The 23,200-nt window shown below is 43.7% G+C and overlaps 1 protein-coding gene across 6 annotated transcripts in view; it reads left to right on the top strand.

Moving 5' to 3' along the window:
• Window positions 1-23,200, top strand: part of sash1a (SAM and SH3 domain containing 1a) — a 296,359-nt gene that overhangs the window by 204,285 nt on the left and 68,874 nt on the right. Inside the window, exon 1 of one of the 6 annotated variants that reach the window (XM_067417637.1) lies at window positions 13,769-13,820. The exons of the other annotated variants lie outside the window; for them this stretch is intronic. The gene's annotated coding sequence lies outside the window, so the exon portion shown is untranslated. Of the gene's footprint in view, window positions 1-13,768; window positions 13,821-23,200 lie in introns of those variants that run through there. 6 annotated transcript variants of the gene reach the window in all.

Genomic DNA, 23,200 nt, shown 5'->3' with positions numbered 1-23,200 from the left:
AAATGCATTTGAACTTTGTAAGTTGCAGTGATGATGGGAGCATAGCGGTTCACTGAATTTAATTAAGTTCTTGTATTTATGATTGTGAAAATATTTTCATTTAAGTCTGACTATGATAACTAGATAAACTGTCATGCTCTGTTTTTTAAATAAACACTACTCATACAGAAAACAGCCACTTAAAGTTTTTTGGGGGGAAAAACATATTTTTGCATTTCTGAATCTGCTGCTTTCCTTGGGCTACTATGGTAAGGCCACAGTTATGATGGGTAATATCCTTGCACATTAGGAACTGCTGACATAAAGCATTGTGGGAGCTGAAGACGACACTTGATTTAAATGAAGTGCTTCTGAAATATAGTCTCATTTCACTGTCAGTCAGCCTAATGGTTTTACCACTGACAGGGCTGTCATGCTTGGCTCCAGTGTCACACATCTAATAAAGGCCCTGCTTTCATATCTGGAGCCGAGTTTGGCTTCTGATGGGAGCCAGCAAATAGGTCTCACTGAGATATGTGGCATTTCTTACATCATGACAAACCAATGAAAATGTGTGTTTGTGGTATTTGAGTGTAAAATGAATATAGTGCTTTAATTGTAAATCTGTTATCTTTCTAGTTGTTTTCATTGCTAATTGAATGAATTGCAGCAAGTCTGTCAATGAAGGAAAAGCTATTAGGAGAGAGAGTCTCTATTAATTGGAATTTCTGGGCCACTGAGTTGCTTAAGGCTTTATTATAAAACATTTTCAAAATGAACAAGATTTTCATTAATTAGTATGCACACACCCCATGCCTTTTTATATAGTGAGAAGGCTATAATAATTAAATATTGGTATTGTTTTCTTTTTTCTTTTCTTTTTTCTTAACCTAAGGCCTTTTTTAACCCTGAAAGAGGCTTTAGCTGTGTCTCGTTTTAATGTCATGTCATCAATCATCGTGTGTGTGTGTGTGTGTGTGTGTGTGTGTGTGTGCGTGCGTGCGTGCGTGCGTGCGTGCGTGCGTGCGTGCGTGCGTGCGTGCGTGCGTGCGTGCGTGCGTGCGTGCGTGCGTGCGTGCGTGCGTGCGTGTGTGTGTGTGTGTGTGTGTATGCTCCAGAGTCCAGTCTTTCAGGCCAGTTTATCCCTCCATCTGTAATTAAAATCACTCATGGAGAACACCACCACCGCTGAACAATGGCATCCATATTTTATAACACACACACACACACACACACACACACACACACACACACACACACACACACACACACAACACCTACAATTACAGTCTGAGCTGCTCTTCACACACACACACACACACACACACTCTCTCTCTCTCTCTCTCTCTCTCTCTCTCTCTCTCTCTCTCCTCTATCTCTCTCTCCTCTCTCTCTCTCTCTCTATCTCTCACACACACAAACACACACACTCATTTGATGGAATTTATTTTTATCATCCAACTTGAAATTGGGTTTTGACAAAACTGTCTAGATAAGATTGACGTGTGTGTGTGTGTGTGTGTGTGTGTGTGTGTGTGTGTGTGTGTGTGTGTGTGTGTGTGTGTGTGTGTGTGTGTGTGTGTGTGTGTGTGTGTGTGTGTGTGTGTGTGTGTGTGTGTGTGTGTGTGTGTTTGCTCATACTGTAGTAATGATTTCTTTGAGTGAAGATGTTATAAAATCTGGAATCACTTTTCATTCTTTTTTCTCTTTATGTCTTTCTGAGAGATTTGGGCCTTTTACTTTTTTCTAAATCAAAAAGGTCACTGAGTTTATAGTATGAAAGTGTGTTTTAAAACCGGGTTCTAAGGCACACCCCTTCCACCTTCCATTGGACGGGCAAACAGATAGCCCCAAAACCAGCTCAGCATTGGTTAAGCCATTGTTTCTGTGTTGGTCTAGTGGTTTGGTTAAAATGCATGATTTAATATCAATGGTTCATGTTGCATATTTAGCAGGTAGAAGGTAGAAAGTATACTTTTCTGTACAAAAGTTTGAGTTTGGTAGGATTTTTTATGTTTTTGAAAGATGTTATGCTCACCAAGGCAGCAATTATTTGAATACAGTTATTAAAACAGTGATATTGTGAAATATTATTAAAAAATAACTATTCTAAGATATTTTCAAATGTAATATTCCTTTGGTGAAGCTGAATTTTCAGCAACCATTGCTCCAGACTTCAGTGTCACATGATAATAACAAATCATATCCTGATTTGGTGTAAAAATATTACTTATTATCAGGGTTGTGCTAAATAAAACTTTGCTATGAAGTTCAAAAGTGAAAGACTTTGTGAAAGACTTTGCTCTCATTTTTTTATCAATTTAATGCATCCTTGCCGAACATAAGTATTAATAAATATTTTAAAAACATCGTATTGACCCCAAACTTTTGAACAATAATGTATTTTAACATAAACAATCCATTGCATTCAGCTTGCAACGAGCCGCTTCAGTCTCACATTCATTCTTTACTATAGCTGGAAGATTTAAAGCACAACTGTCACAAACGTCTGCTTACAGAGTAAGTCATCTGGACATATTTGGTATTTTATTTCGACCGGACAATGGTTTAGGTTGTTCTTATTAATCTTGCATACTATATTTCCCAGCTAATACACTTGGGGTTGAGCCAGAGACTTAAGTTTAAGTTTAACTGATGTCTTCTCTCTCACACTCCATCCTTCTCTCTCTTCCTCCAGCCTGACTGATAGACCATTCACACTCATCCTCAGGAGAGTCTCTCTCTCTCCCTCTCACGCCTCTTGAAATCATCCCTCACTTCATTCCAGTCTTTTATTCTTCCCCTGACTCTCACCCTTTACCTCCCAATTCTTCCTCTATCCATCGTCTCATCCCTCTGGAGATCTCTCCTGTCTGCCTGCTTCTGGTAATCACAGACAGGTAGAGACAGATGGCAATACTTCTTCCCTGGTCTCGCTCACTTTATCTCACTATGTCTTCCTGTCTCTCTAATGCTGTCTGAGATCAAAAAGTCTAAAGCATTCAGTTCAAACCCATAATTGATCACACAGATGACACAATAAATGGTCATTTAACATAATTTATCAATATTATATTTTAGGTATTATTAACTGTGCTATTGTTACTGTTAATTAGGTGAGACGAAAGCCCCTTTTACACACACACAGTCTTTACTGGTAAATTACCGGTACCAGATCATGTGTGAACCTTTTCAAAAATACCAGAAAATTGGCTTCCGGCAATTTACCACTAAGGGAAGTTGTATCATTACCAGTAAATTACTGCACTGTAAAAAAAAATATTGTTGGTTTAACTTAAAAAAAGTAAGTAACCTGGTTGCCTTAAAATTTTGAGTTTATTGAAATAAAAAAATTGAGTTGATACAATTAAGCAAATTGGTTTAATAAATAGAAACTCAAAATATTATTGTATCTGAACTACATCAAAAATTTGATTAATCATTAAAATAGCACAATTTGGCATGTTTCACTGCGTCATCACAAATAAAACATACACAATTACCCAATATGCTTCTTTAAAAAAAAAAAAAAATTTGAATAAAGGTTGTCGATTGTCAAAAATGTTCATTGTATTAACTCAAATTTTTAATTTCAATGAACTCTAAATTTTAAGGCAACCTTATTTTTATTTTATTTTAAATAAGTTTTTACAGTGCAGTAATATGCTCTGTGTGAACGCGGAATGAAGATTACCATTCACGTATATAAAATCAGAACACACTGAAGTAAGAAGTCTGCTTTGTGCATATCATAAAGACTTATGAATATGGCGTGATAACTCCGCGCTGTTTACAGTGAGGTTTTAATCATTTTTCTGTTTAAAAATGCACTAAATGATAATCTTTGACCATTGCGTTTACGTCTTGCAGCTTTTTCAGCATGTTGCGCTCTGAACCCTGTCTTCTTTTCCATTCATCAGCACTGCGGCTCTGCAGTTGCATACGAGTGTTGTGTTTTTAAGAGCAAACACACGTTCTGTTTAATCATCCGTTATGCCTGTCACTCAGAAGTCAAAAAGATGTTATCAAATCGAACAGATAGTGAAACTAAAGAGCTTCTCATTCAGGATATAGTGCGGATTAAGCGCAGCGTTTAAAGATAATTTTCGATGACTGACATCACAGAATTTACCGGTATTTTGCTGCTAAAGTGTGAATAGTCTCTTAACAGTAAAAACCCAGAACGCTGTTGCTTAAGTTAACAGCATATTTGTGTATTCACCGGTAAAGCCATTCCGGTAATTTTACGGTAATTTACCAGTATTGCTGTGTGAAAGGGATTTAAAGGGATAGTTCACCCAAAAATGAAATGCACACACTGGATTGAGATGCAATGTCACACAAACAGAAACCCAGCAAACAGTCGTGATTGGTTAGAAAGGACAGATTAGGGTTAAAGGGATAGTTCACCCAAAAATGAAAATCTGTCATCATTTACTCCCCCTCATGTTGTTTCAATCCTGTGTGAGTTTCTTTGTTCTGCTGAACACTAAAGAAGATATTCGGAAAAATGTTTGTAACCAAGCAGATAGAACACAAATTATATATTTGTTTTCCCTGTAGTCAATGGTTGTTCTATCTGCTTGGTTACAAAAAATTTTCCGAATATCTTCTTTTATGTTCAGCAGAACAAAGAAACTCATACAGGTTTGAAACAACATGAGGGTGAGTAAATGATGACAGATTTTCATTTTTGGGTGAACTATCCCTTTAACCCTTATCTGTCCTACCTAACCAATCACGACTGTTTGCTGGGTTTCTGTTTGTGTGACATTGCACCGAAAATCTCAATCCAGTGTGTTATTCCAAAACCCTGTCCCTCATAACCTTACATTAAACATCAAATTGATCTTCTTATTGTCTGTGGTTGTCACTTTCACTTTTATGTTCAGTGTGAACAAACAAATTGCTCTTCATGGAAAACTTGCCACATCATGACTATAGGTTGCATTTTGTCTGAGCTCAAGGTTTGTGTGAAATATCAGCAGTCAGAAATATTGATTGGTAGTCATTTGTCACTGTTTTTATATATATATATATATATATATATATATATATATATATATATATATATATATATATATATATATATATATATATATATATATATATATATATTTGTTACACCAATGATCCATAAACTCTGTCCTCTTTATGTTCATCAGGTATAAAGTTTATGTATTACTAATTGCACTTTATAATATATATGACAACATGGTGAACAACAGCTTTAAATGTTTGAATTCATGATCAAAGGCATGTTATTAGGATTTGTGTGTTAGTGATTTAACTTGGTGTCCTCTTTTTCATAATACTCTGCTGCCACCTAGTGTCACATCTCTCTCTCTCTCTCTCTCTCTCTCTCTCTCTCTCTCTCTCTCTCTCTCTCTCTCTCTCTCTCTCTCTCTCTCTCTCTCTCTCTCTCTCTCTCTCTCTCTCTCTCTCTCTCTCTCTCTCTCTCTCTCTCTCTCTCTCTCTCTCTCATCTGCACCACTCCTGCTGTTAGACACAAAAGTCAATCAGTGCTTGCCGTTAAAGAGAGACAGTACAAGTGGAGAGGACTGTGTTGGTTTAGTCAGGGAACTCACACATGCAAACATTAACATCAGTGTTTACACATCTCTCACGTACACACTGCAGAATTAACACAATTACCACACATACAGTTTGTCTAACCAAACCTAGTCACAGTCTTCCTATCAAACACACACACACACACACACACACACACACACACACACACACACACACACACACACACACACTCATTTACATATAAATTGTTGTAAGTAGGACAGAAGCTTGTTTAAATTTGATGAGAGCTTTTGTTTAAATGAGGGCTGAAAATGCTGGGGTATTGAATGAATACACTCTGAGATTCGGCGTGCATGTGTGTCTTCTTGGCAATAGTTTGAGGACATTTAAGGACAGCCAATTGGGGAAAAATCTCCATGAAAAATACCATGTGTAAAACCATACAATAAATATAGAATAAAAGAACAAATCTATTTTATGTTCCCCCACTGAGAAAGCAAAGTAAATTTTGTGCCGGATTATCCTCTTTCACCACATGTATGTCCCTGTATAATCTGTACTCGCATGCTTACATGTAATAAATGTTATTTATCAGACATTTAGTTTTCATTGATTTGATTCAACAGTGCTCAGTAAAATCAGGTTAGATGATAATGTCAGTATTGTTCCGTGCTGTTCCTGTTTGGATCTGTAGACATCGAGGAGCCAGGATTGACTAGAGAGCATCTTAATACCAGACTGGAACAGAGGTTTAAATCTAAACTAGAGCATAGAAATGCTATTATTACCCATAATTCATGGGATGACTCTCAGCATTCCTTGAAAGAGCAAACTTTTTTTTTCTTTGGCCGGATTACTCTAAACCACTGTTCTCTTTCCCTGCAATTACACAAAATGCTCACTTTTTTCTGTCTGTTTTACTGGAGCTTCTTCAAATAATCCAGGAGAAGCAAATGTGCTTCAGTAAAAAGCAGATACGATGTGATTGAAGGTTTTTTTTTTTTTTTTCATATGTACTCATTTTGTCAAATGGATTATGTTGGATAATTTCACTTAATTTTAAACACTTATTTTCTGAATGGGATTACTCATGGCATGGGACCAAGTTTCTATAATAAAAATAATGAATTAATTCTCTCGTATTATCTGTTAAGTTTTAAAATACCATCAATCTGTGTCTAACAGATCAAGGGGAAAATAAATCAAATGCAATAAATAGCCAAATATAGTGTCAACCACCAAGAAATTACCCGTGCGATTTGAAAGATTTCATTCATAAGATCCCTATCTTGTCTTTTCTCTTCCTTTTTTTAAAATTTCCTTTTTTAAATAGCTCTTTTTTTTCTCAGTACAGAAACTGCTGGTTCCCTTTCAGTCGGTCACGTTCGACGTACGTCAGAACTGAACCGACGAATGGGATCTTACTTTAGAGACCAATCCTACTTCGAGCATCTAACAACGAGCCAATGAAATTTGGCATGCGATCACGCATTCCACGCTCCGCCCCGCAGCGCGGGTATAAATAGGAAGTGGAATGGTAGATCAGCGCTTTCTACTTCGGAGCCGAGCAGTGCTTACTGTTTCCTACGAAGAGTGTCTGACTACGAGTCAAAGAGTGTTGAGTGAGAGAGTCTGCCAGTGCGGGTGATACGGCGCGTCAGTGAGAGACCGTCTGATCAGTGATCAAGCGATCTAAAGGAGCTTGTTGGTTCGCTGAGCGTTTCCCATACAAACTGTTGGTTCGCTGAGCGTTTCCCATACAAACTGTTGGTTCGCTGGGCGTTACACACACAAATACACATCACTGAGAGCTCACACAGGCTTGCAGAACGAACTGTGTGGAGCCGCGGTCATCTCCCTGAGTGCTTCAGCACACTAAAAGAGCAGCTTTCCATTCACAAAAGAGCAACACGGTTTGACCCTGCGTCTTTTTCAAGATGTCATTCAAACCGTGTATTCCTGGTATGCAACTGTTTCCTGTCCTCTTTGACGGCCACGAGCGCATGTGAGATTGCGATCGTGGGTGATTCATGTTCTGGTAAAGAACATGGTCACGTCGGCGCGTTGTTCGTCTCCCCCTTCTCATAAAGGGCTCGAGTGTTCAGCGCGCCGTGTGCCGTCGAGCGACCGGCTGACAGCGGTGGTTGTCACAACAACCGGCGCGCGTCAGTCGGCGCTCTAGATGCGCGGTCGAGACTATGAAACCTCAGATGGGGTCGAGTCCCTTCGCCTATCCCCCGATCTAGTTCATTTCTAGTGTTACTGGAAAAGGGCTACTTTGGCTGATAAGCGCTGGTGGCCTGAGGATTACAGTGGGGATTCCCCGCCGGGTAAATCCCCTCGGGCCCCCACTCCTCTATCGCATCAAAAGCATGCTGAGACTCTGTTCGTGGGTGGTACGGATTCTCTCATGAGAACACGACCACGTCAGGGCATTGTTCGCCTTGCCTTCTTCATAGAGGCTTGAGCGCTCAGTGCGCTGTGTGCCGTTCTGACGGCCACGTTCACTGTCTCGCATGCCTGCTGGTAGTTGAAGGTGGAATCGCTGATCCTAAAGAGAAAAGGGCTTAGCGTTTCATTTTTGGCTCTGGCAGAGGACAGATGTCAATTGCTGCATCGGAGAGAGGGAAATATGGAGGGTCAAAAGGGCCAAAAATGAGACAAAAAAAAAAAAAAAAAAAAAAAAAGTGTCATTGTTTTCCCTCTCTCACTGCCCTCTGCCCTGCACGCACGAGGGTAGTCCCAGCCCAGGGGTTGTGCAGGAACTGCGTGCGGTGTTGGACCTCGCCCTATGGGCGGCGAAAATCACTGCACGCTCCCTGGGTCAGGCGGTGTCCACACTAGTGGTCCAGGAATAGGGGGCTAACCTGGCAGATATGCGCAAGAAAAGCCTGTCTGTCGGGCTGGCCTCCTCGGCGGCACCATCGAGAACTTTGCCCAGCAGTTCTTGGTGGCCCTAGAGCAGACGGAGGCGTTGCACCAGGGTGCCGACGACCAGCTGCTCGGTCGTCGGTCGCAGCGCCTCTGCCGGCTCGCCGCCGAGGGCATCCCCTCCTGCGTCCGCCTCCACCCTGCTAGAGCCGAGCAGCAGCCTCCACTGGAGGAGCAGGGTGCCGGACGCGAGGGACGCCCAACCCGTCCAGGGCCCGCTAACCGGCAGGCAAGCGCAAGGGGACGCGGCCCTGAGACGGGCCGGCTAGGGAGAACAGGAGCTGCTCGGGGGAGACGATGTTCGCATCCCTCCCCCACCCCCCCGGAGGAGGACCGGGGGGCCCTGACTGGTTTCGGTTCTGCCACTGGCTCTCCGGAGTCCAGCGGTACCCACATTTTAAGAGCAGTTTCCTCTCTCTCTGGGCCCCAAGAGGGTCAGGTTGGCAGTGTGCGACGCCCACGGGCCTTGTCACTCCTTTCCTACCCTCCCGTCGCCAGGGGGCAGTTGTGTGGGCCTCGAGGACGCCCCCGGGCCTTCTCACCCACACACTTCCTCTCTCGTGAGCACTCAGTCAACACTCCGGGCCGCCCACGGGCCTCCCGGGTCGGGGCTGAGTGCTTCACTTCCCTGCCTCCGGGCAGTGGGCAGCAGAGTGGGCTCCGAGGACGCCTCCGGGCCTTCTCACCCACTCTCTGTCCAAACCAGGAATGCTCAGGCAACACTTCGGGCCGCCTCCGGGCCTCCCGAGTCGGGCCAGAGTACTCCGCTTCGCTGCCCCACCCCGGGCACGTCTGTGGTGCGGTTGGTCCCGCTTGCACGGTCTCTGGGGGCCTGGCTAGGTCTCCCCGGGCCGTCTCGCTGGCTCATCCGTACCATCAGACTCGGCTACGCGATTCAGTTCGCGCGCCGGCCGCCCAAGTACGGGGGCATCCTCTTCACCTCTGTGCGAAGCAGCGATGCTCAGGTCTTGAGGTCAGAGATCGAGGTCCTACTGGCGAAGGACGCGATCGAGCCGGTTCCTCCAGCCGATATGAAGACGGGGTTCACAGCCCCTACTTCATTGTGCCCAAGAAGGGGGTGGGTTATGACCAATCCTGGACCTGCGAGTTCTGAATCGGGCCCTGCACAAGCTCCCGTTCAGGATGTTGACGCAGAAACGCATTTCCAATGCATCCGTCCCCAGGATTGGTTTGCAGCGATCGACCTGAAGGATGCGTACTTCCGTGTGTCTTTCTCCCTCAACACAGACCGTTCCTACGTTTGGCGTTCGAGGGGAAAGCATATCAGTACAAGGTCCTGCCCTTCGGGCTGTCCCTGTCGCCCCGCGTCTTTACGAAGGTCGCGGAGGCAGCCATTGTTCCACTCAGAGAACGCGGCGTTCGGATTCTCAACTACCTCGACGATTGGCTGATCCTAGCCCAGTCGAAGGACCAGTTGTGCGAACACAGGGACCTGGTGCTCAGTCACCTCAGCCAGTTGGGCCTTCGGGTCAACCGAGAGAAGAGCAAACTCTGTCCCACACAGAGGATCTCTTATCTCGGTATGGAGCTGGACTCGGTCAACCGGACGGCGCGCCTCACCGAGGAGCGAGTCCAGTCGGTGTTGAACTGCTTGAATATGTTCAAGAGCAGGACAGCGGTCCCACTGAAATTCTTTCAGAGGCTCCTGGGGCATATGGCATCTGCAGCCGCGGTCACGCCGCTCGGATTGCTTCATATGAGACCGCTTCAACGCTGGCTCAATGGCCGAGTCCCGAGGTGGGCGTGGCAGAGCGGTCAGTACCGGGTCCCAGTGACTCCTTACTGCCGCCAAACCTTCAGCCCGTGGTCCAGCACTTCGTTTCTCCGGGCCGGGGTGCCCCTAGAACAAGTGTCCAGGCATGCTGTGCTGTTCACGGATGCCTCCACCACAGGCTGGGGGGCCACGTACAACGGGCATGCAGTTGCTGGTCTGTGGACGGGGCCGCAATTGCATTGGCATATCAATTGCCTCGAGTTACTGGCAGTACATCTGGCACTCCGCCGCCTCAAGGGGCCGCTATGTGGCAAGCATGTACTGGTCCGTACGGACAGCACCACGGCCGTTGCGTACATCAACCGTCAGGGTGGTCTACGCTCCCGTCGTCTGCTCCAACTCGCCCGCCACCTCCTCCTGTGGAGTCAGAAGCAGCTGAGGTCGCTTCGGGCCATTCATGTCCCTGGTGTGCTGAACCAGACAGCCGACGAGCTCTCTCGTCAGCCGACACCTCCGGGAGAGTGGCGACTCCACCCCCAGGCGGTCCAGCTGATATGGGACCAGTTCGGGGCCGCACAGGTCGACCTGTTTGCCTCTCCGGACTCGACCCATTGCCAGTGGTACTATTCCCTAACCGGGGGTACCCTCGGCACAGATGCACTGGCGCACAGCTGGCCCCGGGACCTACGCAAGTATGCGTTTCCCCCAGTGAGCCTTCTTGCACAGACTCTGTGCAAGGTCAGGGAGGACGAGGAGCAGGTCTTGTTAGTTGCGCCGTATTGGCCCAACCGGACCTGGTTCCCAGAACTCACACTCCTCGCGACAGCCCCTCCGTGGCCGATTCCCCTGAGGAAGGACCTTCTTTCTCAGGGACGGGGCACGTTATGGCACCCGCGTCCAGACCTCTGGAATCTTCATGTCTGGTCCCTGGACGGGACGCGGAGGTTCTAGATGGACTACCACAAGCTGTCGTAGATACCATCGCTTCAGCTAGAGCCCCCTCTACGAGGCGCCTCTATGCTCTGAAGTGGAACCTGTTCGTTGAGTGGTGCGCTTCCCGCCGGGAAGACCCCCGAAGGTGTTCGATCAGTGTCGTGCTTTCCTTCCTGCAAGAATGGGTTGGAGAGAAGGCTGTCTCCCTCCACCCTCAAGGTATATGCTGCAGCAATAGCAGCGTACCATGATGTAGTAGAAGGTAAGTCTGTGGGGAAGCACGACCTAATCGTCAGGTTCCTCAGAGGTGCGAGGAGACTAAATCCTCCTCGTCCATCCTCGATACCCTCTTGGGACTTAGCTCTAGTGCTCCGAGCACTTCAGAGCCCTCCCTTCGAGCCTTTGGCGTCTTGTGAGTTGAAAATCTTGTCAATGAAGACAGTGCTCCTGACGGCATTGGCCTCGATCAAGAGGGTAGGGGACCTGCATGCACTTTCGGTCAACGAATCGTGCCTAGAGTTCGGGCCGGGTAACTCTCACGTTGTCCTGAGACCCCGGCCCGGATATGTGCCCAAGGTTCCTACCACTCCCTTCCGGGATCAGGTGGTGAACCTGCAAGCGCTGCCTTCGGAGGAGGCAGACCCAGCCCTGGCTTTGCTGTGTCCGGTCCGCGCTCTTCGCGCTTACGTTGACCGGACCCAAAGCCTTCGGACCTCAGAGCAACTCTTCGTCTGTTACGGAGGCCAGCAGAAGGGAAAGGCTGTCTCCAAGCAGAGGTTAGCCCACTGGATAGTGGATGCTATAGTCTTGGCCTACCAGTCCCAAGACGTGCCTTGCCCGTTCGGTGTAAGAGCTCACTCCACTCGGAGTGTTGCTTCTTCCTGGGCGCTGGCTCAAGGCGCCTCGCTGACAGACATATGTAGAGCTGCGGGCTGGGCGACACCTAACACGTTGGCTAGATTCTATAGCTTACGTGTAGAGCCGGTATCTTCCCGCATCCTCGCCCCCAGGGGCCAGGAGCGCTAAGTGCCCGTTCTAAGTGTCGGCTTGCGAAACGCCACTCCCGCCCTCTGGGCCGGATACGTGCGTCTATTGTCTCCAGTTGTGTTCCCCGGGAAACCGGCTAACCCTGTCGAGCTCCTCCGTCACCCCTCCGGTGTCAGACGTTGCGGACCGTCTGACGCCAGGCCTGCACCCGTATGCTTGTGAAACGTGGCTGTAGGCTGGGTCCCATATGTAGCGGTTCCCTCACGGCAACCCCATATGTGTATTCTTCCACGGTTCCAGCTACCCTTCGGGCTAGCCCCGTGTCTTTCCCTCGACAGAGCCCGCTCTGTCGTCTCTGGGCGTGTTCTTTCCCCCCTTCAATCAGGCTGGAACCACCCCAGAGACTGCCATATGTTGCACTACCCTGCCAGGTTAGTCCTTATGTGTATTCTGCCACCTCTCCTTCCCTGAAGGACGTGGCCCCGCAGCGTACCCTCTCTCTCTCGAGGTAGGCACGCTTTCCCAGCGTTATCCAATAGTCATTCTGAGTGGGTCTTGCAGAAACAGCAGTGACTGTACTCCCTGCTTGGAGCCCTGACTTCCGTACCATACTAGACGGTGCAGTGCGCTCAAGCAGGACGCTGGAAGGGCCAGCATCCTGGCGTTTTCCATAAGGGATCCCATTCGTCGGTTCAGTTCTGACGTACGTCGAACGTGACCGACTGAAAGGGAACGTCTCGGTTACGTATGTAACCCTCGTTCCCTGAAGGAGGGAACGGAGACGTACGTCCCGTCGCCAGATGCTGTGCTTCCGCTGGGAGTCCGGTCACCTTTCGGCTCCTCAGCAGAAAAAGCGCTGATCTACCATTCCACTTCCTATTTATACCCGCGCTGCGGGGCGGAGCGTGGAATGCGTGATCGCATGCCAAATTTCATTGGCTCGTTGTTAGATGCTCGAAGTAGGATTGGTCTCTAAAGTAAGATCCCATTCGTCGGTTCAGTTCTGACGTACGTCTCCGTTCCCTCCTTCAGGGAACGAGGGTTACATACGTAACCGAGACGTTTTCCTGCTTGCAATATTATACTTCCCTTCACTCTTCCCCTTCTCTGTATGTGGGTCATGTATACATGAAAGTTCTTCAGTGAGAAAGAGAATAAGAGATGTGTGTGTGTTTGCCTGCCTTTGGGCTGTGTTCTAAAGTTTGAGGGAGGATGCTGGCAGTGGTTAACAGTAACAGGAAACGCCAGTCATCCCACTGGAGCCAATCACGGAGCCTAACTGAACCCAGTTATGCTCCACTCCAGCCAGAGATGTTTCGCTGCAGAGCTCTTTCCATTGGGAACACAGCTGTGGTCTGCATGGATGTGTGTGTGTGCATACTTATTGGTTCAACTTTAAGACCCGTTGCAGCTGAGAACTGTGTTATGTATGTGCTGATATGTTGATAACCTGAGAGGATGATTCTGTGTTGGCTTATGTATGGTCGCCCTGATTCCAGCTCTCCTCTGCTGCCATGCATTGTTCTAATTCCCCACTGTACAGAGAGAGAAAGAGAGAGCAGGCGTGGAGGAAGCTGTACTAAGGGAGGAGGGAACTTGGAAAAGAGGAGGGAGGTTTAGAGAGCGATAGAAAAGAAAAAGAAATAAAGAAAGACAAAGAAAGAAGGAGGGAGACCTGTCTATTCTGAGTGACATTACAGCACGGATCTCAATTATACCGGTGAGTCCTTCTTAAACTCCAGTGGAAACTTTTACAGTTTGTGTTAAATATTAATGTTTGAATATTCTCAAGAGACTAACTTCAAGTAGAGTTGTAGCACTCTGGAAAATGTAATAGTAGGTTGCTAACATTCATAGTTTGGGAATGATAGATTCATAGAATGTCTGAGAGTTTTGCTCTCGCATGTCATACAATGTTAGCAGTTTATCTAAGTGGAAGTTATATTCAGTGCAGCAAAATGACATGCATTGATGTAGCAGTGTGCTCCATCTCTCACTCTGTCATTAGCTGTCTGCTCTTATGGAATATACAAAGACAAGTTCTGTGAACAATTTCTGTGGTATGACGTCGATTATCACAGAAAATGTCAATTTTATGTCTATGTCAATTATTATGTCAAATGTCAATGTCAGTTTAAAAAGGGGGGGGGGGGTACATTGAATACATGTATTCAGCAAAGATACATTACATTGAACGTAACAGCTTTTATGTGGTTAGAACTAAAATTTTATAATAAAAAAATGTTCTATTCGACTTTTTGTTAATAAAAAAAAAAAAAAAAAAGATATATAGAAACTTCTTTCAAAAACGTAGCAGACCTAAACGTTTGAGCAATAGTATGAAAGTTAAAGAATTATGAGGAATGGATGTTTGACAGACACGAAACTTAATTCATATTGATCTGATTCTATTACAAGCTGTCCATATAGTACAACACAAACAGATCTCCAAAAACACACACAGTGTCATTGACTGCACAAGAACCTTTAGAAATATGCATTTGATTTTCACTGTTGACACACAGGAACGTCTAGCAGAAGCAAAGGCAGAGCACAGGAATGGACACAATGAAGTTCATGTATAGCCACGCATGGTAACCCAGCCGTTTGGATTCAAACAGCAAAGGAAGTTAGACAATGAGTTATGTTTGTGTTGTGACGACAGATCTTGCACTGACAATGAAATTTCACTAACAAGCATTCAGACACACAGACGCATACATATACAAAGCCCCTTGTGTTTGACTTCCTGTCTGGAAGACGTCCAACAGCATCTGGATCAATTCAGGATCAAAATAGAAAAAGGAGAGACTTGGGGAGGGAGAGAGGAATCAAATAGCTTGCAGAAATCAGAAACGCTGCAAACTACATGAAGTGAGTGAGAGTGACAGCACTTTGCTTCTAGTTTCATCAGTCAAATCATCGTAACTGGTATCCAGTCTTGTTCAGAGCTGTGTGTTTCCATGCTGATGATATTCAGTACCTGTTTGCCAACTGTTCCCTGCTCATTGTGGAGAGGGAGACTCCTCATTTGAATATGTTGGGATTTATTGTTCTGCATGCAGAGATGCGATGGCCCGAGGGAGCAGCACATCTGTGTTTGCATTACTGATTACCTGTATCTGTGTCTCCAAAGCTGTAGTAATGCACACAGCTTGATGACAGCTTGTCCTCTGTCATGAATGTTTATTAGTGGGTTTTGCTAAAGCAAGCATCTCTGTTATTATTGCCCATGCTTTGGACAAACCTCTAATCCTAGTATTGCAGCTCGGTACATCCCACAATGTTTTTGACAGGGGAGGTGTGCTATTAGTTTTCTAAACCATTGACTTCCAAATTTTCTCTACAACACCCACACACACACACATAAACTTTGAAGAAGGGACCTGAGCCATATGTAGAATATTTTGGGGCTGCGCTCTATACTCTTCTTGGGCACAAAACGACATAGCAACTGCCCTAGCAACCTGCTAACAGCCACGGACTCTCGCATGGGTGCCTGTGTGATTTTCCTACATTGCTGAAGTTATATTCATAGCTGTACTTTTTTTTTTTTTTTTTTTTTTTGGTAATTATACATTGTAGATATTGTTTTAACCCAAACATCAGGCTGATGATGTAATTTCCAATAATACAGCAGTGGCAGACAACATATAATCAAGCCTCCGATCCTCCTCTGCTGTAGACATGACATGACACACACACACACATACACACACACACACACACACACACACACAAAGAGAACAGACCATATTTATGGATTATTGTAGTGATGCTATTTTTTGGAAAATGTGTGTGTATCCAACCATCCATCCATCCATCCATCCATCCATCCATCATTATGCAGCTCAACTGTTTTATTTATTTATTTATTTTCAAATTGTAATAATATTTCTTCTCAGTATTTCTGTTTTTACTGTATTTTTGATCATACAAATGCAGCTTTGGTGAACAAACTTTTCAAAAACATTTTACAAAATCTTACCAACCCTAATCCTTTGAAAGCCAACGCAACTTGTTATATAATTATCGGCTCATTTATTAGCATAAAGACATTATAGTACATTCCCATTTATGTATCTTAGTAAATGTACATGTGTGTGGAGAGAGAGAAATAAATTGAGTGTTTCTCGTTCAGTGGGAGAGAGGAGCTTAGTCCACTGAATAGAGTTTCAAAACTGTGTCATTCTCCAGATGTGTGGTGACCTCATCCAAACTTACCATCAGGCTTTACAGAGACTCAAACAGCAGTGAACCACACTGGCTTATTATAACGCATATCCTAGTGTGTGCTGCATTACTGGGATTCTTTGGTTGCATATTAGTGATTTTGTTATCTGCACTATTTTACTGTTAGAGTCTCTTCTGGAGTTTGCCATTGGACTGTAAGCCAATCATGTCGCTTCATTCCACATCAGTGATGTACATGGGTGTTTCTGTTCTGCAGCAGTGGCACACCATAAAGCCATGAAATTGTGCATGTGAGGGTGTGTATGTGTGACTTCATTCAGATCTATGCATCTATGCGCTGTTTTTACCAAATGGTTTGAAAGCTTTACATCAGTATTTGAACTTATACAGTCACATCAGAAACGGGTTGCATATGTGCTGTAGTCACGTCTCTTGTAGTTGTACGTGAGTGTGTGAAGACAATGAAGTGGCACTCCCATTCTCCTGCTGTCCACCCTTTTACACACTGACAGCATTCACCGCACACACACACACACACACACACACACACACACACACACACACACACACACACACACACACACACACATACACACAGTAATGTTCTGATTCTGCCCATATGAGTGAGCATGTGTGAGAATGAGAGAGACAGGACTGGCTTTTGTTCCGTTCACTGACAGAAATGCTGTTCAGTAATGAGCTCATGCCACAACAACAGTGTCATGTAGTGGCAGTCAAGCACACAGGCCTGTACCAGTACCTCTCTCTCTTACACACACACACACACACACACACACACACACACACACACACACACACACACACACACACACTTTCATCTTACACACGAAAACCATAGGGGTGGACAGAGTGTAATATGTTGTGTCGGATTTCATGATGATAGATACAATGGAGGACACCATGCAGTGTCCGTTCAATGGTTGCAGTGGGGTTTTTTAATAGCATAACTATACTAGATATGGAGACAAAGTAAAGCTTTAGTGATGTCAGGTTTGTATTGTTAGCAGATGTTATTCGTTATTTATGATTCTGGATCCCCCCACCCACACATTGTGTTTGTAAGTATGCATCACAGGTGTCTGGATTCAATCTGAAAATTTTGCTTATAAAATGGTCCATTCTGAATATGTCTGCCTCAGTGATGCCATCAGAGACCGCCCTGCCTGCCTGCCACATTGTTTAACCGTTCTGCCTTCCTGAACCGTACAATTTATTTAGGTCCAGTTTTTAGGTCTCATTAGCTCTGTCTGTAATGTTCAGTATACGGATAGATTGACAGCTCTGCCTAATGTGTAAAAGGGGTGGGCGATAAGACCAAAATCCCAAAGTAATTTTTTTTCATGATATATATCATGATATAAGGCTTTAAATTTATTTTTATGATGATGAAATTTTACAATTCTTATCACCATTTTTAATATATAATTAAAAAAAAACTAATACTAGCCTAAAAACACTTACTGAAAACAAGGAGCAAAGAAAACAAATTAAAACAGAACAAAGACACAAAGACCTGCAAAACTTCAAGACATACTACATAAAATGTATAAAGTAATCAAATGTATACAGAAATAGACTTTACTGTGTAAATTAAATATAAATGTATTCTTATTAAAGTTACAAAATTGATTCAGTCAAGCACCTTGAGAGATTTTCTACGTGGATGCTGTCTCTTTAAGACTGGCTGCACGGATCCCTTATAATTCTTTCTTAATTTCTTGGTTCTTTCTTAACTGTCTTAAGACATAAAAAATCTGTTTACTTGCAGATACATTTCAGTCTGACACACAGGTATGTGTTTAACCATTAAAAGCCCACTTATGCGGCAAAAAGCACTGAGTTCAGTTCTCTATGAGCAGCGGCTTCAAGTCACGCGTCTCTTAGGCAGTGCACATATTTACTGAAGTGAGTTCTCTTTAGCAGCTAATTGCTAGCCTGACGTGGTCATACTCAATTCTAGTCAGAATATGAGTCTGAAACTGCTCCATTGGGCTGTGATTATGGGGCGTGTTTCAACCGAACCAGGAAAGACCTCAATTGGATAGACCTACAACCAATCAGAGCAATGAAGCGACGCATCATCAAATGTCAACAGACAGAGCTCAACTGCACTGTGTTGCCAAGGCCGTGTTTTTTCCACGGTTGTTTTCTATGTCGGCGGGTTAAAACGACTATTATGTGATATATAGACCCATGAGTGCACATTTTAGCAGGCAATCTTGCCAAAATAACACACATTTTATCCCCTAAACACCATTTTTCCCCCGGAGAACCCCCCGAGAAGCTATTGTTTAGGGCTAGTAGTTGGCGGATTTTGTTGTAAAAACTTGGCAACCCTGTCTGCACACGTGCACTGGTATCAGGATGGAATAAACAATCTTAACCGGTGTTGTAAAAAAATAAAAGAATTTCTTGATACACAGAGTACTTACCCAACATGATCATCATCTTTGAGAGAAATGAGGAAGGTGAATGCATATACATCCAAGCTCCAAATCCAAGCCCCTTTGATGACGTGCATGATTACGTTACTGTTGATCATCTGTCTGTCATCGTCTAGGGGGGAGGGGTAAGACAGACATATAGATAGAGAGACAGAAAATAGTCTTCATAAGTAACCGTTCTGATGCATTCAGTTACTTAATTCAGAAAGGATTCATCATACTTATTTAAATCGGTACCTTCCAAGCTCATCTTAAATGATTTATTAAAAGAATCAGCTCATAAGAGTCATTTGCTCATGAATAAGACAACACTGGACACACTGTATTTCTATGAGGACAGTTTTGCCACACACTTGCCAAATCAATGCAGGAAACACTGCAACAAGATAAATAAGGACACCCACAATACTGTGAGCTCAAGCCATTCTCTTTAGTCCTGCCAGAGGGATTTGAAATAAAAGGCCTAATGTTGAAAAGTGCTCTTTCTGCTAAGACCTTGAAGACATAACAACCAGTGTTCGTTTATTTGAAGGAGTTTAGACTTTGTGTAATCTGGCAGAGGAGTGTTTTGATGAGACAAAGATTTTTCCAGTAAAAAGACAGATACGTTGTTGCTTATCCATACACACACATGCGCGCTTGAACACGCACACACAACACACGCAGAAGGTGTGACCACATGTAGCTGCAAAGATGTTGACACAGCATCTACATCCCTGTGGACTAATGATTGTTATTTTGCTGCCTGCTGTAACAGCCAGGTCTAATTGTGTGTCTGAAAGCTCCCGCTGAGTTTGATGTGTTTATGAATATCAGTCCCACATTAAAAACTTGGATAATGGAGCTCATAAAGTTAAGCCCATCCTAATCAGTGCCAGCAGAGTTGTACCTATATACTCTTTTCCCTTTCATCCTCCACCCCCAACGGCGAGTTAAGTGGGCTGCAGTGTGTGAGTGTGTTTGTTGGCGTCTGGCCGCTGTAGTATATTAATAGAGGAAGACTACCTGAGGGGGAATAGGTGTTTTGGGAGCGGAGATTGAAACAGCCCATTAAAAGAGTTGTTTTCGTTTTCCTCTTTTCTTGCCCACAGCAGCAGGAGCCCAAACACACACAACCGCTCACTTTCACCGCCCGGCTACCGTTTACACATCATGAAATATTGTAGATATTAAGTATATATATATATATATATATATATATATATATACCAAACAGGTTTCCCTAAACAGCCTGAATTCCATCACTTGATAACCAGGTAGTCCACTGGTTAAGACTGTTCTTGGAAATCAAAAATGGCTTGCTTTAGTTGTCTCAGCATATTAAACTGATATATTAGACAGTATTTCTTATATAAAATACACACGTTACCTTTACACTTTACATAATTGATCCATAGTTGACATCAGCATTGGCACTGAGTTAATAAGGAAGGTCTTGAGCTGATCTTGGCTGGCTCACTGTTCAGATGATTTATCGTGGAATAGATTGTGATCTCTTGAACTGCCCTGCACCGCACGCTTTCAAAGGCAGCCAGAAGCAATCAAAGCCCAACCCATCTCGGTCTCTCCCCCAGGCATTATCAAACGCTCAGTGGGTGTCTGCCTGAGTAAATAGAGCAGGAGCTTTCTGATGATGCCAACTAGCACACAAGCAGGAAAAGTGCATTGGAGGAGAAGATGTTTAGGATTTTGTATTCTCTCCAGTGTGATGTGTGTTTCTCACAGTGTAACACCTACTGTTCAAAACTTTGAGTCAGTAAGAGGGTTTTTTTAACCCCTCTAGCCTACGTCTATTCAGGATGCAAAAGTAACGGCAAGGACTTTTTGTTTTACATTTTTTAGATTTTAGATTTAAACTTTTAATAATGTAAGAATCCTACAGGGATTATATGAAAGTCAAATGATTTCATTTTAGTTTAGTTGTGGTGATCATTTATTTAAAACAAGAGTTGAAGTTTTAGTTTTTAAGCTCTTTATTTAAGAAAAGGCCAGAGATAAAAGTAATAACTTGAGATATGAGAGGCTGTAAGCTATTGCTGCAAAGCATTAATTTGATATAATGACCCTAACAGAAGCTTGATTAAAGACATTGTTAAATAAAAAGTTTCATATTCAGTAATAGTTACCTGTTCCCCCTCAGGTAGAATGTGTGGTCAGAGATGTTTGTTTATCTGCTCTTTAAACTGCCTTTGAATGAGCCTCATCCAATTAGAAACTAAGTCAAAACTATGTTTTATAAAACAGATTCCTCTCATACTGGCTTAAGGGCAACGGGTTTCACAAATGCAAATGTGTGTATGCGATTGAGTTCTGAGCGTCTGACCTCAAATATTTCATTGCAACAGCCCATATTTGAGTGTTCATGTTTTCTAACCAGAAACTTAAGGGTTGCGGTTAATTCTGTCTGTGAAATCATTAGAAATAGCAATAGTCTTGTTTTATGTGAGTAGAGTCTGTTTTATGTTTTATTTTTCATAAATGATGGTTGTAACCAGTAAAACTCTTGTTCTGTAAACTCGGATAGATTTTATAGTCTGGTAAAGACATTTTGTGTTTTTAGAGCTGTTGATTTTGTTGGTGAAAAATGGAAAAAATGACATGCAGTATACCACACTCTCAACACAGTGTGTGTATGTGTGCGTTTTCTCTGGGAGTGCATTCATGACCCCAGGGGGAGCTGTTTCCTTACAAGTGCAAACTGCACTTCTGAACTTGAATGAATGTATCAAAACAGTGAAGCAAATTAAATGAAGGGGGGAATAAAATGAACTCTGTCTGTCTGTCTGTCTGTCTGTGTGTCTGTCTGTCTGTCTATCTCTGTCTGTCTGTGTATCTATCTATCTATCTATCTATCTATCTATCTATCTATCTATCTATCTATCTATCTATCTATCTATCTATCTATCTATCTATCTATCTATCTATCTATCTATCTATCTATCTATCTATCTATCTATCTATCTATCTAATTCAAAGACACACATGTAACTCAAGTTATGGAGCATGTCCCAGTGAGTCTTTGTCAGTGAGTAATCAACCTCACTGTGGAACTCAATGTGCTTAACCCATGGCTGAAATATTATTTCTGTTTCCATAGAAATCAGCTGTGGTCTGTCCCTTGTGGTTGAGGCAAAGAGCAGATCTGTCCAACCCACACACAAACACACAGGTACCCATGGCATAGAGTTTTTATGTCCCTGGCATGTTTTAATGACAGTCAATGGCCAGTGGCCACAGCGAGAACTCATCACTCCCCCACTCTGTAGACACGCTAACAAACCTGCGCCAAGCGCCTCCGGCCAGCAGTCTCCTGCTCTCCACCCCTCCTGTGTCCTCCTCCCCTCTGCTTGCGTTTGGCAGGTAGTCAACTCAATTTCTCGCCTGCTGATTCTGCATCTCCCCACCTCGCCTCCTCCTTTTCCTATTCCTCTCCTCATTTTCTCTGTAGAAAAGGAGGATTAAGAGATGATGGTCAAATGCGTAGTTGCTCTAAGTGGTTCTTAGGAGCTTGCTAAGGCTTAAAATACTCAGTAATGACTCACATTGTCTACTTTCTGCCTTCATATTTTTCCTAAAATCCACCCATACTGAGAAACAAACGCACACTTTTTTCAGATGTATCCATTTCAGTTTGACTATCTTTTTTTAAAAACATTTTACAGCAGCTAAATACTGTATTAAGCATATTTATTTACCCTCACTTCTTTATTCTTATCCTTATATCTCCATTGTTCTTTTGTGTAAGTCAACTGTGTTTCCCTCTGAAACTGCGATTGTGTGTTGTGTAGAAGTGTATGTTTATGAATATTAATATGCCTCTCGGTGTGACAGATTGGCCATGTGTAAAGCTCCAATCAGTACAACATTTTTCTTGAATGTAACTTCACTCTCCAGTGGATTGGTTGCCATGGCAACAGGCCTGTTTGTTGTGGGTGGGAAGCAGAGACAGACAAACACCAGCATCTGGTGGACTGGCCTCTCTTCCAAGATGGTGTGGCGCAACCCTGCATAACATGTCAAGGACAGGCATTTGTATTCATAATTACCATAAAATATCATTTTGACCTATAGCTCTGTATGGAGCAAATGAGCTGTTCCGCTGGGTCCTAAAGTCAGTTCTCGAGTTTAACTCTTCAGTAGGCTATGCATTGATACACAATATCATTATATATACTGAAGCATTCCTTGCATTCCATTTCCTAAGGTGGTCAAACTGACCTTTGAGGAAAGGATTTGTTACTTTTTTTATTACAATCGTATAAACTCCTTGAATCCAGTAATCTTTGTGTGTGTGTTAGTGGTTCAAGTGCGACAAAAATCCGGAGGTCTTGGACCACTCCGATGAACACTCATTAAAATGAGTTGAGGGAAGGATGATGGTTAAATCTTTAATCATCATATTTGCAGTTGCTTTAGAGTTTGTGACATTACATTGGTTGAC

This window comes from Pseudorasbora parva, chromosome 15 (assembly GCF_024679245.1).
Source record: "Pseudorasbora parva isolate DD20220531a chromosome 15, ASM2467924v1, whole genome shotgun sequence".
Lineage (NCBI taxonomy): Eukaryota > Metazoa > Chordata > Actinopteri > Cypriniformes > Gobionidae > Pseudorasbora > Pseudorasbora parva.
The sequence above is the reverse complement of the archived record's forward strand: the minus strand, read 5'-3'. Positions and strand labels throughout refer to the sequence as shown.